The sequence below is a fragment of the Heterocephalus glaber genome, unplaced genomic scaffold, assembly GCF_053883595.1.
Source record: "Heterocephalus glaber isolate CG9 unplaced genomic scaffold, H.glaber_assembly_v1.0 deba00001555, whole genome shotgun sequence".
Lineage (NCBI taxonomy): Eukaryota > Metazoa > Chordata > Mammalia > Rodentia > Bathyergidae > Heterocephalus > Heterocephalus glaber.
In genome coordinates, this window is record NW_028258346.1 from 17,611,369 (window position 1) to 17,627,533 (window position 16,165).

The following is a 16,165-nucleotide window of genomic DNA, read 5'->3' on the forward strand; positions in this document are numbered from 1 at the left end:
AGGTGCCCCTCCCCTCCCCCTTCCCCTCCCTGGCTGAGGTCCAGGTCAGGCTGCTGCGGCTCCTCTCAGCGCCGTGGTCCCTGCCGGGGTCTGATGGGGAGGGGTTGGCGGGGAAAGCGCAGTCATAGTGCCCAGCGCAGAGCCGGACCGCTTTGGAGAGCGAGAGGTCTGACTGTCCTGGCAGCGCCCCGCTTGCCCGGAGGTGCCCCGGTCCCCGAGGGTCCCAGCGGGCGGGTCGAGGGCGGAGCGGGCTGAGGCGACGTCCCTGACCCGGGCGGCGCCCCAGGCAAGGCAGTGAGCGGGACTCCGCCGTCCGCGTCCGCCTTCTGCTCCTCAGAAACCCCAGGAAGCTGCTGGGGTGAAATCAGAGAGCGGTTTCACCTCTAGTGTGCCGGGCTGTGGAAGCTGTGGAAGGGCACCGTGGCAGGCTGGCGAGGGCTTGCTCAGAAAGCCTTCTTCCCCTTTCTGGGGCCCAGGAAGTGAACATCTCAGCCGCACACACCTGTTACCCCGGCCCTCTGGAGGCTGAGGCAGGAGGATCACCGAGAGTTCAAGGCCAGCCTGGGCCACAGACTGGAACCACCGGACTCTGAGGGAGGAGCCACCTGGGGAAAGGACTTGGACCCCAGTGAGTCACCGAGGCTGCGTTTCGAGCGACAGCGCAGGACCACGGGGTTATCTGTCTCCCACGTGTGCCTCCTGATTCAGGCAGTGGTGCTGAAGAAAGGGATATCGAGTGTGGATTTGTGTTCAACTAACGCAGACATTCACATGCGATGCAAGGGCTCCGTGTGACCGACCGCACAGGCCCCAGCTGGGGGAATCAGGGTTAGACAGCGGCTCCCCACCCCACCCCCGGTGCGGTGCTGGGGCTGGACCCCAGGCTGCTTCCCCTTTGCAAAAGACCTAGCTCCCTATTTCCTGTGATCTGCCATTTATTTTGCTCTTTACTTTCTTCACCTTTTGGTTTTCTCATAGAAGAGAAACCTGCAGTATTGAAGCTGGTGTGTCTGACTTATTTCACTTAACATTCTGGGGTGAGGGGCCAGGGATTTAGCTCAGTGGTTTCACCACGTGCTGCGAAAGCACAAGGACCGGAGTTTGATCCCCGGTATCAAAACAAAACAAAACAACAACAAAATTCTGGGTTGCATCCACTTTCCCACAAATGGGAGGCTGAGGCAGGAGGGTCACTGTGAGTTCAAGACCAGCCTAAACTGCATAGTGAGGCCCTGTCTCAAAGAAACCAAAATAAATAAAGCAGCAAGAATAGGTTCTTTGGAGAGAATCTTTTTGTTTTAGCCATGAGTGAGAGGGGGGATATTTTCCACAAACCTAGTCCAACCTGCTGGTCTAGTAGGAGCCCTGTGTGTGTGGCAGACAGGGGCTGCAGGGCTCTCGTTGACTTGTTTACTGACAGTTTATTGAGCATCTGCAATGTGCTGGGTGATTTTATTTGTTTGTTTGTTGAGACAGGGTTTTGCAGTGTAGCCCAGGCTGAAGCCGCTGGGAACAGAGGGGGCGCTGTGCCCTGGGGCCTCCAGCTCATAGGCAACCAGTGAGGGTAGGGTTACCCAGGGCACCCTGCCCGTGAGACACAGGCTGAGGCTCTTGGGACCAGGACCCAAGACCTTCGGGTTCTCAATGGCTTCCTGCTGCCCTCCAGGCACAAGGCTGCCTTGGGGTGGAGAGTTCTGGACACCCCTGGGGAATCAGCAAAGAGGAGTTTGAGCCAGGTGTGTGCCTGTCAGCCCAGCACTCAAGAGGCTGAAGCAGGAGCATTGCTGGAGTTCAAGGACAGCCTGGGCTACAGAGTGAGACCCTGTCTCCAAAAGCAAAAACAAGCAGGGCAGGGGATGTAGCTCAGTGGTCCTGCCACCTGCCTCACAAGCACAAGGTCCTGAGTTCCATCCCCCATACACACACACAAAAAAGATGTAAAAAGAACCCCAAAAAACAAACAGAAAATGGAAGCCTTGCCCGTGGGTCTTTCGGGGAGAAGCCCAGCATTTCCAGCCTGCAGCAAGTGACGCAGGAAGAGAGATGAGATGCTAGAGGTTGAAAAATAGCCAGGAGCTCCAGGAATCAGGGCTACTCACTTAATACACGTTTGGACTTTAGTTTTCTCATTAGACAAATGCTCTGTTTCATTTTAATGGCATACAAAGAGATATTAATAAAGAAAATATAAGGAAGCACTCTTCTTAATTCTATGAAAAAATAAAACAAATTTTCATAATATAATCCGAGAGGCCAGGCGTGGTGGCGCACACCTGTCATGCCAGCACTTGGGAGGCCGAGGCAGGAGGATCGCCATGAGTTTGAGGCCAGCGTGGACTGTGTAGTGAGATCCTGTGCCAAAAAAACTAACCAACAAACAAACACCGAGAATAAAAATAGTGAAGACACTGCGTATCATGCTCAAGGAGGGTCAAACTGTGAGTCAGAGTGCAGTCATAGACAAGGACTCGCAAGAAGAGACAAAAGCGCATCGGCCTCTGGCTGAACGGAGAGGCTGGCGGAGCAAGTGAAACAAAGCAGCGCGTCTGCGGAACACTTTTGCCAGGCCCGCTCCGGGAGCCCCGGACCTGCACTTCCGGCCTCCCTTCCTCCGGCTCCACCCCATCTGCAGCCCGGCCCGGCCCGAGGCCATCGCCTGCGTCCGAATCTGGCGCGACACCGCCCCCTGCTGGCGACGCGGGGTCCGCTCCGGGTCGGGTTTTATTGTCAGATAAATCTCCTTTGAACTGCTGTTTTATGGGCCCCCTTCTCAGTCCTCAGATCCGTCAGGCCCTCGGGGTCCGCCCGGGTCCCGGCAAAGCTTCGCGCCCCCTCGGAGGTAAAGGACGGGACGCTGCTGTCCCGATTCCTGAGGGCCCGGCTGGCCCGCACCTCCCCGAGGAGTCACTGAGCGGTGCCTCGGTTCAGACCCGACCTGACCCAGTCCCAGGGTCACTTTGTAGCTCATCTGGCCTCAAACTCGCAGCGATCCTCCTGCCTCAGCCTCCCGAGTGCTAGAATTACAGGTGTGCAGCACCACACCCGGTGCATTGTCTCTTGGAGAATTTTGGCAAAGGAGGTCGGGAAACAAATTCCAGCTCCCGAAGACTTTAAGGCGCTTCCCACCGCCCGCTCCCTAGCCGGGGTGGTGGCGCCAGCCTGTGGGCCCAGCACGCGCACGGGCGCCGTTTGGACCCAGCGGCTTCTTTCCAGTCCGCGTCCCCACAGCAGGCAGGGCAAGGCCTCCGCCAGGGCTCTGTGGCGTTGCTGTTGCGAAGAAATTGTTTCCTGGTTGGGGTGCTTCCTTCCACAGCAGGAATTCTAACTGCTGAGTCTCACTGCCGTTTTGTCTTATTTTTTGAGACAGGATCTGGCTGTGTAGTTCAGGCAGCCCTTGAACTCACTGTGGAGCCCAGGCTGGCAATTTTCCTGACTCAGCTTCCCAAGTGCTGGGACGACAGGCGTGCATCATCAAGCTCGTTGAAGATCACTTATGATTCCTTAGTGATTTACAAAGTCATACCTATTTATTTTATATATTCAACTCTACACAATTTTTACTGTTTGTTTTGTTCTGTTTTGAGACAAGGTCTTGCTTTGTAGAGCAGATTGGCCTCAAATTCACTGTATAGCCCAGGCTGGCCTGGAACCCATGGCAATCCTCCTGCCTCAGCCTACCGAGTGCTGGGACTGCAGGTGTGCGCACGCCCAGCCATGGTCCATTTTTAGGTTTGTATTAGTCCACGGGTGCATTCACCGCGGGCACTTGGGGCGCGGACTGGCACATCTCCTTCATCTCATTTCACTTCCTGCTTACTTGTTCCACGGTCACCGTCATTGTGAAGTTGTGAAGCCGGGGCCACAGCCGGAAGGCGGGCGGGAAACTTCCGGGGAGGCGGGGTCAGGGCGGAGCGGGGGCGGACGCAGAGAGCTGAGCGTTCCAGAACGCTGTGGTCCAACAGCTCGGTGCTTTGCTGGCCTCACAGTTCATGAGAGAAGGCAACTGGCAAAAATCTGGGAACCCATAGGCGGGCGTGGTGGGCACACCTGTCCTCCCGGCACTCGGGAGGCTGAGGCAGGAGGATCCCTGAGTTCATGGCCAGCCTGGACGACATAGCGAGACCCTGTCTCAAGACAACCAAAATTAGATAGATAGATAGATAGATAGATAGATAGATAGATAGATAGATAGATAGATAGATAGGATCCCATGCTAAATGGATGCTTTGTATTTGCATCATTCTGTTATTCAGACCCACTCTGCCCTAGATTTCTCAGAGCCCTTGCTGCTCCTTGGACCCACAAACATTAAAGTCCGGGCCGGGCAGCGCCTGTGGCATCGCGGCCGTCTGGGTTCCTTGCGAGCCGAGTCGGCCGGGCGGTTTCAGGTCAAACAGTGGAGAAGGTGTTGTCTCGGCGAGGAGCTAAGGATTAACCGAGTGGCCAAGCAACAGAAAGCATCCTGTTTGCAGCAACAACGATCACACTGAAAACTGTGGGTCGGAGCTAATGCCGAGTGGAAAATAAGCCCAAGAAAGCATCAAGGCCAATTCCGGAAGACTCTGGCAGAAGAGCTCGGGTCAGTGAGGAGGAGGACTCTGCTCTGCGACTGGGGGGTGAGAACGGGTAGTGGGCTGGGACCAGCACAAGAAAAGAGCAGAACTAGGATAGAAGAATAATTATCTACTTGCACATAGGAAAACTGTGTATTGTTTTAGGATGTTTTTCTTTGTGTGCTTTAGTTTACATTCTGCTTTATTTTGTTTTTGTGCTTTTGCTATGTAGCTCATGCTGGTCTTGAACTCCCTATGTGGCCCAGGCTGGCCTCAAACTCATGGCGATCCTCCTGCCTCAGCCTCCTGAGTGCTGGGATGACAGGCGTGGGCCACCACACCCAGCTTGAGGTCTGGCTTTAAAGTGAGTTCCTTCAGAAAGTGCTGTTTGTTTCTCATGGATGTTAGGGTCAGTAGCAATTGGGATCCATTTAAAATAATTCTTAGCCCTGAACCTTTTAAATTCACATAGGTAATATGAATGCAGGCCCTGAATCCAGGTGAAGGCTGTGTCAGAGCTACAGATTCCTTAGGGGAAAGTGCTCACCACTCATTCATCCAGTTTCAAGATTGAAAATTTAAACCAGGTGTGGTGGCTCAGGCCTGTGATCCCAGTACCAGGAGGCTGAGGCAGGAGGATTTCCACAAGTTTGAGGCTACCTTGGGCTACACAGTGAGTTTAAGTTCAGCCTGAACTACATAGCGAGACCCTGTCTCAAAGAAACAAAGAAATTTTAAAATTATAAAAATCCCTTTTGTGTGCTCCAAGAACAGGCTCACCAGGGCCTCTTTCTCACTTCGGGACAAGGCTCTGGGCTCCCCATGTTACGGGGCCCCGACAGGGACTCTCCAGGGGCACCGGTCTGGAGCTGAGAGGCTGTCAGAGCAAAGACAGGGCAAAGACAGGGCTCGGCAGGTGTCGAGGGGAGAGCACAGTGTCTGAGTGCCTCCCTGGAGTCCTGCCTTTTATTACCAAAGAATGTTTTCTTACCAGTGTAACCGTGCATCTTGAAAGCTCTTAGGTAAATACATTTATAGTGTTTTGACTGTTTTCAGTGGAAAAGTTAAGAGTGCCTAGGCTAGACCCCTACCACTAGGGCTTGGAAGTCTCTGGTATTTTCTGAAACACTAAGGTTTTATCTACCTCCTTCTCTCTCCGACTGATACTGGGGCTTGAACTCAGGGCTGCCCTCCCACTGAGCTACATCCCCAGGGCTTTTAGGTTTTGAGACAGGGTCTCGTTAAATGGCCCATTCTGGCCTTGAACTTGCAATCCTCCTGCCTCAGCCTCTGAGCAGCTGGGATGACAGGCGTGCGCCACAGCACCTGGTTTGCCTTTAAAGTAAACACTGTGAGAGGCGTCTCTTTATAAATCGGCAGCGATGGCAACGTAAGGGTCAGTGAAGAGGAGTTACTGAAGAGGGAAAAAGAGAAGCCATTGTGAAGGCCCTTTGTACGCAGAGCACAGTTTTCCGAAAGAGCGCCGTTAACAGCTGCTGTTTAGGAGGCTGATTCTTAGCGATTCTCTTTTCTTTTTTCTTTTATAATTTTCTGTAATGAAAATGGATTATTGGCTAAACTTATAAAGACTTTTTTTTGGAGACAGGGTCTCAGCACGTATTCAGGCTGACCTTGAACTCACTATGTAGCCCAGGTTGGCCTGGAACTCACGGTGATCTCCTGCCTCAGCCTCCCAAGTGCTGGGATCACAGTTGTGTGCCACCATGCCCAACTCCCTAGTTAAAAATTTTGGTGTAGCTGAAAGGAAGCCTTTCAATTCTTAGCAGAGGTAGGGTGTCTTTTCAATAGTAAGTGTAAGTTACAATGTATGAGCTTTGAGTTAAACCCCTGAGTTCTGGATGCTGTAAAAACATGTATTTTGGTGGCCTCTGTCAGGCTTCCATCTTCTGTGGAACTATCTTATTTCTTTTTTTCTTTTTTTTTTTTTTTTAGAGAGGAAGGGGTACATTTGGCTTCAGTTCATGGAGGTTTCTGTCCATAATCAGCTGGCTCTGAGGCTGGGATGGCAAACAGGCATCGCAGAGCAGAAACAACAGGGCACGCACCAGGCAGCAAAGGCCACAAGGGGAATTTAACACATCTCCGGCCCCTTCCGTCTTCTCCGGACTGCTTAGGGCGGGCAGCACTCACACCCTTGACCCTAGTGCCCTTGAGCCTAGCAGTGCCCCGTGAATCAATTCCAGCCTCACACACTCTAGATGCAGCCTCTGACCACCCGAGACTTTGGGGGGCGTCCAGACCCACAACAGTCCACCCCTGCCCCCCAAAGCCTCCTGTATGTTCCTTTACCCAGAAGGCCTTTAGCCCATTTCTAAGAGTTGCTGAAGTCCTAACAGTTTCTGCATTGCTGAAAGTCAAAGTCCAAAGTCTCCTCTGAAGGGCTGGGGATGAAGCTCAGTGGAGCCAGGCCTTCCTTGCAAGCTCAAGGTCCTGAGTTCGATCCTGGTACTGGAAAAACAACAACAGCAGCCACAACAAAAAACCCCGAAAAACAAAACACAAAGTCTCCTCTGAGATTTAAGACAAACTCTTCACTATGAGCCCCTGTCCAAGTGAAAAGAAAGTCAAACATTTCCAACATTCAATGGCACAAGATAGACATTTCCATTCCAAAAGTTGCAAACAGGGGTGCAAAGGAATGGGACCAAAGCAAGTCCCAAATGCAGCAGGGAAAACACTCAGTCCTGTAGTTCCATGTGTAGCGTCCGAGGCAGTCTGTGCTAAGTTGTGAACTCCAAAGGGCTTGGGTGACTCCTCCCCTACGGCACTCCAGGGGTGGAAGCTCCCAGGGCTTCTCTCTTGGGCTGGTTCTGCTCGCTCCTTGAAGTTTTCCTCACAAAATCCACTTTCCTGGCTTCTCCACACTTCTGGGTTCGCCACTGCACCTTCAGCTTCACACTCACAGCTTCTCACTCCGCCCCCTCAGGGGCACCTACCTGCCCTCGCAGGCCTTCTTCTAAAGTCTGGGTCACCCCTTCCCAACCCTGCCACTCTTCCATTCTGCATGAGCCTAAAACCAGCACCACGTGGATGACGCCAAGGTCTGCCGCCAGCGGGAGCAGTAGCCAGGCTTCCCTCTCCCTTGGCTGTAGGGGTTGAGTTCCTGTGAACCACATCCCGAGGAACAGCTCTCCTAGGCCAACACCATTCTGGGCCACGGTGCGGCCACCACCATTATGGAACCTGGTTCTCTGGGGCTTTCTTCTCCAAGCAAATTCTTTCACCTTTATAACTCTGAGGCTGCAAAGAGTGGAGTCCTGCTGTTTCCTGTGATGCACTCAGGCCATCTTTTTTATTCTCCTGTTCCTTCTTAGCAATCACGAGTTCCTCTGCTTTATCTTTGCAGTCCACCTCTTTACTGAGGCTTCCTTTCTGATCAAATTCAAAACATTTTAAATCATTCTGCTGGGCTTTTTGCTCTTGACTCTCAACATAGATCTGGCTAAAAGCTCCCAACAGTAGCCAGGCCACTGCCTCAATATTTGACCGCCTTGAAATCTCTTCTACAAGATTAATTAGCCTACTGCCCCTAATCTCAGTCTCAAGCAAAGTCTCTGGACCTGAACAAAATGCAGACAAACTTTCTGCCAGGGCATAACGCACATTGCCTGGAGTCCAACAGCCAATGCAGTCCTTCTTCCCAGTAGAAACCTCCCGGGCCTGGTCTTTACCAGATTTCTGGTCTTCTGAGCTCTGACCAGAATCTCCGATACAGGACAGCCTAATGCGTTCCAGCTATACTTCTGTAGCCAACATCTCTGGATCTTTCCTAACTCTTACCCTTCCCAAAAGCCAGTTCCAAAGGCTTTTGAGCCACATGGCCAGGTAATGTCACAGCAATGACCCCACTTCTCTGGTACCAAATTTCTGTGTTAGTTACATTGCTGAGACAAAATATCCAACAGGCAAAGTTAGGAGGGAAGGGATTTATTTGGCTTACAGTTCATAGAGGTTTCAGTCCGTAGCCAGCCGACTCCAAGGGGGAGATGACAAACAGGCACGGCAGAGCAAAAACAACATGGCATGCACTAGGCAGCAAAGGCAACAAGGGGATGGAACTACCTTCTTTCTGGAAATGAAAGAGCTCCTCATCCTGGGCTGGGGATGGAGAGGGGCAGAGGCCTCAGCCTTTCTTCTGAGTTGGGCTGGTAGTGCTGGCCGGTGCGGTGCCAGGAGCTGCAGCTCGGCTTCCCCAGGTCCCATCCAGAAAACACGAGGAGCAGCTGAGCTCCGAGCTCCCAGCTCCACTTTGGCTCCTATTTCTCCATCCCATTGTTATGGGAGACTTAACCACCCCAGGTGAGGAGTATTATAGCCCTGGAGCCTTCTGGAGTCCATCTTGTTAATGAACCTTTCTAGAACTAATAGGGGAAATAAATTGACAAAAACTCAGGGTGGACACCCGGCAGATCCTGAGCTCTGGGGATGCTGTCACCCCTCCTCCTGCACTGTGTTGGATGATGCTGTTTGGGGAAACAAGAATGCACATATTCGATCTCCAGTACAAAACCAACCAACCAACCAAACAAACAAAAACAACAAAAAAAGAATCCACGTGAGACTCCAGGCAAATTCCACGTTCAGCTGGGCATCATGGCGCACGCCTCTAGTCCCAGCACTCCGGAGGCTGAGGCAGGAGGATCACTGTGAATCTGAGGCCAGTCTGGGCTACACAGCAAGACCCTGTCTCAAACCACGAAAGCAATGCAGCAAATCTGACGGCTCCTAGAACCTGCCAGGCTCACCTCCCGCCACTGAGCAGGCTGACAGGAAAGCGGATACTAAAGTCTAATGGGAAAACGCGTCTTACCTCAGTAGTGCCTGAATAAGGCAGGGGCCTGGGGGTGACAGCTTGGGTGGGCAGTGTGGGAAGGGGCTCCCCAGTGTGCCCCGAGCTCAGTGCTGGGAGGTTAGAGATGCGGGCTAGGAGTGCGGTCAAACAAAACAAAGCAAAAGTCCTAGTGAAACTGTAACAGTGGTTCCTTTGGGTAGTAAGATGATATTTGCATTTACAGGTTTTCAGTATTTCCCCTCTCTCTCTCTCTCTCTCTCTCTCTCTCTCTCTCTCTCTCTCTCTCTCTCTCTCTCTCTCTGTCGCTTTTTCCACTTTTGGAGACAGAACCCAGGACCTTTGCACTGAGCTACATCCCCAGCCCTTTTATGTTTTTCTTTTTTTTTTCTTTTGACGAAGGGTCTCCCTAAGTTGCTAAGTTGCCGGGGCTGGGGGCTGGGCTTCAGCTTTCGACCCTCCTGCCTCAGCCTCACCACATGTGGCTGTTTTCAGTATTTCTTGACTATAAAAACGACAAGCAAGAATGACTGCAATAAAATGTTCATTAAGACAGTCCTGGGAGCTCTTCTTACCCCGTAGCTGTCACGGAAGGCGTCTCGGCCGGCCATTGGATGACGGCCAATCCCACCTTCTTCCCCTGGGGCTCTGGGTGGAGCGTTTACTCACGGGGCCTGGGTTTCTCCCTTGGCTGAGCGAAGGGTGCTCGGCACAGGTCATCGAGGCCTGCTCCAGGACTGTTATGGGATGAATGGCCTCGTGTGCAACCTGTACACCCTGACAGGGCGCCCTCACCCTTGAGGCTTGGCCGCGGTGACCGCGTGACTGGTCTGCGCGTGGAGCTGAGAGGTCGAGAACGCCTCCCTCTGGGGTCCAAGGCTCTGAAAATCAGTCGGGGAGGAGGAGGAGGGAGTAGGACAGCACAGCCGAGCCTCGGGTGGTCTCGGGCTGCAGGGCTGAGGTGATAACGGGGCGCCTGCTCCCCAACACTGTAAAGCGGGGGAGGCTCCCAGCTGCTGGGCCAAAGGGCTGGGGGCGCGGTGGAGCGGCACTCAGGAGGCTGAGACGGGGATCGCCACAAGTTCGAGGCCAGCCTGGGTGACATAGTGGGGCCCCGTCTCAAAACGAAGACCAAAGCCCTCTGAGCCTTCGTGCAGTTTTGGCGGCACTGGGGCTGGTCAGGCCCTGGGACGCTCTCAGCCTCGGTGCTGGGGCCGGTCACTCGGCTGGGACCCTCCCTGGCTGCTCTGATTGATTAGGGGTCAGGACCCCAGGCCCGTCCCCGACTGCACGCCGTCCCGTCCCCAGGCGCACGGGGTCCTCTCCCCGCGCACGGGGTCCTCTCCCCGCACACGGGAGGCAGGGTAGCCAGGGCCGGCGAGATTCGATCGGGAGACCGCGATCGAGACCGCAGGACCAAGCTGAGCCCGCGAGGACGCCAGGTGGCGCTGTCTCGCTGTGTAGCGCGCAGGCGTGGAGGGAACCGTGGCTAGGGCCCGGGTCCCCGCTCCCCGCCCACGCTGGGCGCCCCGCTTCCGAGACGGGGCGGAGGGGTCCCCGAGGACGAGGGCTGCTAGGGCAGCGTCGCTAGTATCTGCGAGACGGAGACCTGAGGCGGGCGCGCGCCTGTCACCTGCGCTCTGGGAGGCTGAGTCCTGGCAGGAGGATCGCGAGCTGGAGCTCAGCCCGAGCAATTTAGCGGCACAGAGGTTGTGTCTCAAATCAGTGTTACAAGGGCTGGGCTGGGATCCGCTCACGGGCTCCAAGCTCAGGCCCCAGCAAGAACCGGGCGCTGGGGTTGGTGAGCACGGTGGAAAACTGGATGCGGCGGCCTGTAAGCAGGCGCACAGGAGGGCCGCAGCCGGGTCCCTGCGACCCAGAGCCGCCTCAGGGGCAGCGGGGACCGGGCGTCCTCGCGGGTCAGAACCCTCAGGTGTTGGGTCAGTGCGCAGCCCCGAGCCTTGAGCTCATTGTGTATCCCAGGCTGGCCTGGAACTCTCGGCGGTTCTCCTGCCTCAGCCTCCCGAGTGCTGGGATGACGGGCAGGAGCGGAAGGGAGAACATGCGGGTGAGGAGCTCCGAGCCCAGGGGCCCGACCACCGGGACCCAGGGCACAGTGTACACCGCCGGGTGGTTCCTGCACCTCCAAGATTGGAGCACCGCGCTTTGGCCTTGCCGAGCCCGGGAGGGCGAGGCAGGAGGGTTTGGGAACTGCGGGGCGTGGCCCGCACCTGTAACAGGTGGGCTCGCGACGTGAGCCTGGAGCCCTGGCCGTGGTGGGGGGAGCGGGGCGCAGGAACCCGGACACACTGCCCCGCCCCCGCGCTCCCATTGGCTGCGGCCGGGACGCGCCTCCCCCGGGTCCGGTCCAGTCCGGCCGCACCGAGCAGAGCGCAGCGCCAGCCTCGGAGCCCGCGCGTCCCACGCCTGCAGCGCCGCCCGCACAGGTCGGTGCCTCGCTCCGCGTCACCTGCAGGGCAGGGCAGGGCAGGGCAGGGCGGGCCCGGGTGGCCGCGGCCTTGGGGTGGGGGACAGCACCGGGATGGGCGGGCGGGCACCGTTGGACGCACCTCTCCTGGGGCTTGGGGCTGGGAGTTGGATCTGTTGTCGTTGTCGTTGTTTGAGGCAGGGTCTGCTGTGTAGTCCAGGCTGGCCTCGAACTCGCAGCGAGCCTCCTGCCTCAGCCTTCCGAGGGCCGGGATGGCAGGCGCGCGCCACCAGGACAGCTCGCGCGTCCTTCTGGGAACTTTCGCATTTTTACCGTCCAGGTGCGCAGCGCACCACAGCGGCCTCGGGAGCCCGGCGGCTGCCCCTCACCTTCACGCAGCGGGGCTTGGGGGCCGGCCCGGGGCGGTGTGCGGGCGCCGCGCCCCTTTGTGCGCTTGGGGTCCCCGGGGAGCGGCCGCGGGACGGTGAGGACAAAACTCGAGCAGCCCCGCGGGTGGCAGGGGCTCGGCGCGCTGGGCTTCGCGTCCGGCCGCGGGGGAGGTGGCACCGGGGTGCAGCGCGGCTCCACCCCGGGGACCCTGAGCCCCTCGCCCGGTCCTTCGAGCGCAGAGGCGTCCGCGGGAGCCGGGCTGGGGGCTCAGCCTGGGTCGGGGGCTCTGCCCTAGGGAAGGAGCAAAAGGAAACTTGTGCGCGTCGCGGGGCGGCTCCGAACCTCATTCCTTCTGGGGGTTTATTTTCTATTTACTTACTTTTTTGAGGCGGGGCCTCGCAGTGTAGGCCAGGCTGGCCTCGAACTTACGGCGATCCTCCTGCCTCAGCCTCTGGGTGCTAGGAGGACAGGCGCGCGCCACCCGGAGGGTCGGCAGGGGCAGCAGCTGGCGGGGACCGGAGGGCCTGGCCGGAAGTGGCCTTGGGGCCGGCAGCGGTGGACGGCGGAGGCCGGGCGGAGTCCACAGGTGCGCACCGTGGGGCTCAGGTGCGGGGTGCTCAGGGTGAGCTCGGCGCCGCTCCGCCCGGCTCGCCCGCCGCTCTCTGGCCCGGACCAGGTCCCTCGCCCCGCGGTGTCGCTGCGCGCCCGTGGTGGCTTCCTTTGCGCAGCCCGGGGCCTCTAGGACTTCCGGCCCGAGGGGTCCCAGCCGCGTCCGCCCGCCCAGCGCTCCGGACACAGCCGCGGGAGGCCCCCGGTCCGGGTGGGGAGCGGGCGGCTTTTGAGTCCCGCCCGCCTCTGTCGCCCCGAGAGGGACCGAGGCTGGGTGGGGGGTCTGCGCGCTCAGGGGTCGGGGGCCGCGTCCGTCCTTCAGAGGCGGTGTGCACGCGTGTGCGCGTGGAAAGCTGCCTTGCTCACCACAGTGAAGCTCTGGGCTCGCCCACTTCCGCAGAGGAGCCGTCCCCCCGACTGCAGCCGGACCCCACCGCGGCGCGAAGCCCCGCACCCGGCCGGCGGGGACACGTGTGGCCCGGACCACGGCCGCGCATGCACGGGCCTGCGGGGCTTACTGCGCGGCTGTCCTGTTCCCTCAGCAACACCTGGTCCCATGACTGGGGTTAAACGTTCGTCTCCGTTTAGAGACCAAATCGCAGACCTTCAGGGGAATAAAGTACAGGGGCCCCCACAGCTGGCCCGAGGCAGAGAGGTGATTAAGGGAAGTCTATGTGGGAGGCGAGCGAGGAGGACACGCCTGTCATCCCAGCACCCGGGAGGCTGAGGCAGGAGAATCTCTTCGAGTTCAAGGCCAGCCTGGGCTACACAGCGAGACTCGTCTCAAAGAACCAAAACCGGTCGGCTTGGGATTGGAGCGGGCTGGCTTTTCTCGCGGCAGGAGGGCGGGCTGCGCCAGCGGCCAGGCTCACCTCAGCCAACGCCACACCGCGGTGGACCCGACAGCCAGGCGCAGCTCTGACCACTCCTCTCCCTGCGAGCTGTGGTTTACGCCAGGCTGGCCATGGGGGTCTGTGGGGGTCCCCGTCCACACGGTCACGCAGGGGGCCCTGGGGCACAGAGCTGCTCGGGTGGCTCCGCCCCATCACATCTGCGGAGCTGGGCTAAGCTGGTGGAGCGGCAGCGTTGCTGAAGTGAACTTGCACTCAGATCCTGTGCATTAGGTAGTTCCGAAGGCTGCCGAGCACCTGGCAGACTCATGGAAATGGGACAGAGGTGCCCTGGGCGGCTGTGCCTGCTAATTTCCAGCATCAGGCCGACTGCAGATTGCGTGGTGCGCACAGCCCCGGGCCTCCAATCAGGGACTGAATCACCCAGGAGTCAGCGAGTGCCTCGAGGGCATGCTGGAGGTTTGGGTTAGGGTCCTGTCACTGTAGGTCACATGACAGACACCCAGCCTCCAGAAGGCAAAGCAGTCCTGAGCCGGGACCTAGCTAGAGAGTCGCAGTGGACAGGTGTAATCCATGGGCAGCGGCAGGGTTGGCGCCCTCTGAGAAATTGTTGTGGCTTCCAGGAGACCACGGTGTGCCCCGACGTAAATCAAACAGGGCCCCAAACCTGCTGTTAGTTCATCTGAGACACTGCTTGGCAAAAGTTTCCAGATGGAATCCCAGTGCACTCTGGAGGCTGAGCCAGGAGGGTTGCTGTGAATTTGAGGCCAGCCCATACTACATAGTCTCAAAAAGCATAAAAACAGAGAACAACAAAAAGCTTTCCTCAAAAGGGAAGCAGAGCAATTCTTCCATTTGGATGTTTAAAATCAGTGGCCTCTGGCAGTGTCCCACTGACAGTTCAGAGACTGCAGACAGCGCTACTTTAGGCCAAGCCTGGGGACGTTCTCCGCCTCTGGCTGGAAGTGGTCATCCTTTCTGCCTTATGCTTCGTTCTTCTTTCTTGTTTGAGTTCCTTCCCAGTTTCCTTTGTTTCTTCTGCCTCCTCACCCTCCTCTGTCTTTTCCTTTTTCTCCCCCGCCCCCCTTCCCTCACTACAACGTCACTGTTTCTCTCACTCTCTGTTTGGATATTTCGCTCCTAAATACCCAGGTGAATCCAAATATCCAATATGAAACCTCTCCAGCTCTCTGTCTTTTAAAAAGCAAAGCCAGGAGAGCCCAAATAACCAAGAGGAGAAATGAGGATGCAAAGCAATCACAAAACCACAAGAAATTAAAAGAATTGCCTGATAATTAAATAAATTATGTGCCAATAAATTAGAAAACTTGGGTGAAAAGAATTATTTTTAAGCAAACTAAGTTATTAAAGTCGATCCTAGATTATGCAAGAATGAAATAAAAATAGCCACAAAATATTGAAAAAGTTGTTTAAAAGTAGTGTCTCCCAAAATACCAAACCCCATGGCTTTGCAAGAGGCTAGTAACAAAAACATAAAATACAATAATACAGCCAGGTGTAGCGGCACACACCTGTAGTCCCAGCACTCAGGAGGCTGAGACAGGAGGATCACCGTGAGTTTGAGGCCAGCCTGGGCTACATAGTGAGTTCAGGGTCAGCCTGAACCACATACCAGGACTCTGTCAAAAAAAAAAAATACAGTAATCCCTATGCTATTATAACTGTTCCATAATAAAATTTACAGAAAGAAGGAAAACCTCAAAGTTATTTTTATAAAACCAGAAAAATAAAACTAGGAAACTTGACACAGCATAATAAAAAAGGAAGCTATATAGACTCATGTCACTTAGGGCTGCCAAGGCACTTGTTAATACGAAGAGCGGGTTAACAAAAACAGCCCAAGTTTAGATCATGCTTCACCCGCAAGTTCAGTCGCAGATGTGGATTAATATAATTCATCATCTTCAAACGTTAAAGGAAATGTCATGCTATCCCCTCTCTGGCTACAGTTTAACAATTTGTCAGACTCGTAACAATAAAATCTACCCGGATGGCTAGTTACTTAACATGACGAGTCTTGGTTCACCAACTTGATCCTTTCCACAATTCTGGTCACAAACTGAGTTGGACAAGAATGGAATCAAATTCAGTGGTTGGGGAGAAATTTGATTCGGGTCCCGTCCAGTTCAGTTTGCAACCAGAATCATGGAGAGAATTGAGTTCGTGAACTGAGGTACCGCTGTGTCTTCTATCTGCCAGTCTGTCTAGTCATCTATCATCGAAACCAAAGTCCTGGTAAAGAAGCATTCCCAATAAAAACAAGAACAAGAGAGGATGCACAGTATTAATATTCTAGAAATAAGCCAGGCTTGGGGACACACGCCTGTGATCTCAGCACTCAGGAGGCTTAGGCAGGAGAATTGCTGTGAGTTCGAGGCCAGGATGGGCTACATACTAAGTTCAAGACCAGCCTGAAACACAATAGTGAGACCCTATCTCAAATCAAACAACAACAAAAAAGAAATAACTGTTATAAACTTTGAACAAATGTTAAATTATTGCA

At 55.5% G+C, this 16,165-nt stretch overlaps 1 protein-coding gene across 3 annotated transcripts in view; it reads left to right on the forward strand.

Annotated features, from left to right (window-relative positions):
* The first annotated feature begins 11,729 nt into the window (after positions 1–11,729).
* The window catches only part of Col14a1 (collagen type XIV alpha 1 chain), a 191,035-nt gene continuing 186,599 nt past the window's right edge, over positions 11,730–16,165 (forward strand). For 2 of the 3 annotated variants that reach the window (XM_013074157.3, XM_004850222.3), the window contains exon 1: positions 11,730–11,810. The gene's annotated coding sequence lies outside the window, so the exon portion shown is untranslated. The remainder of the gene's footprint in view (positions 11,811–16,165) is intronic. The other variant, XM_087190733.1, reaches the window with a different exon arrangement.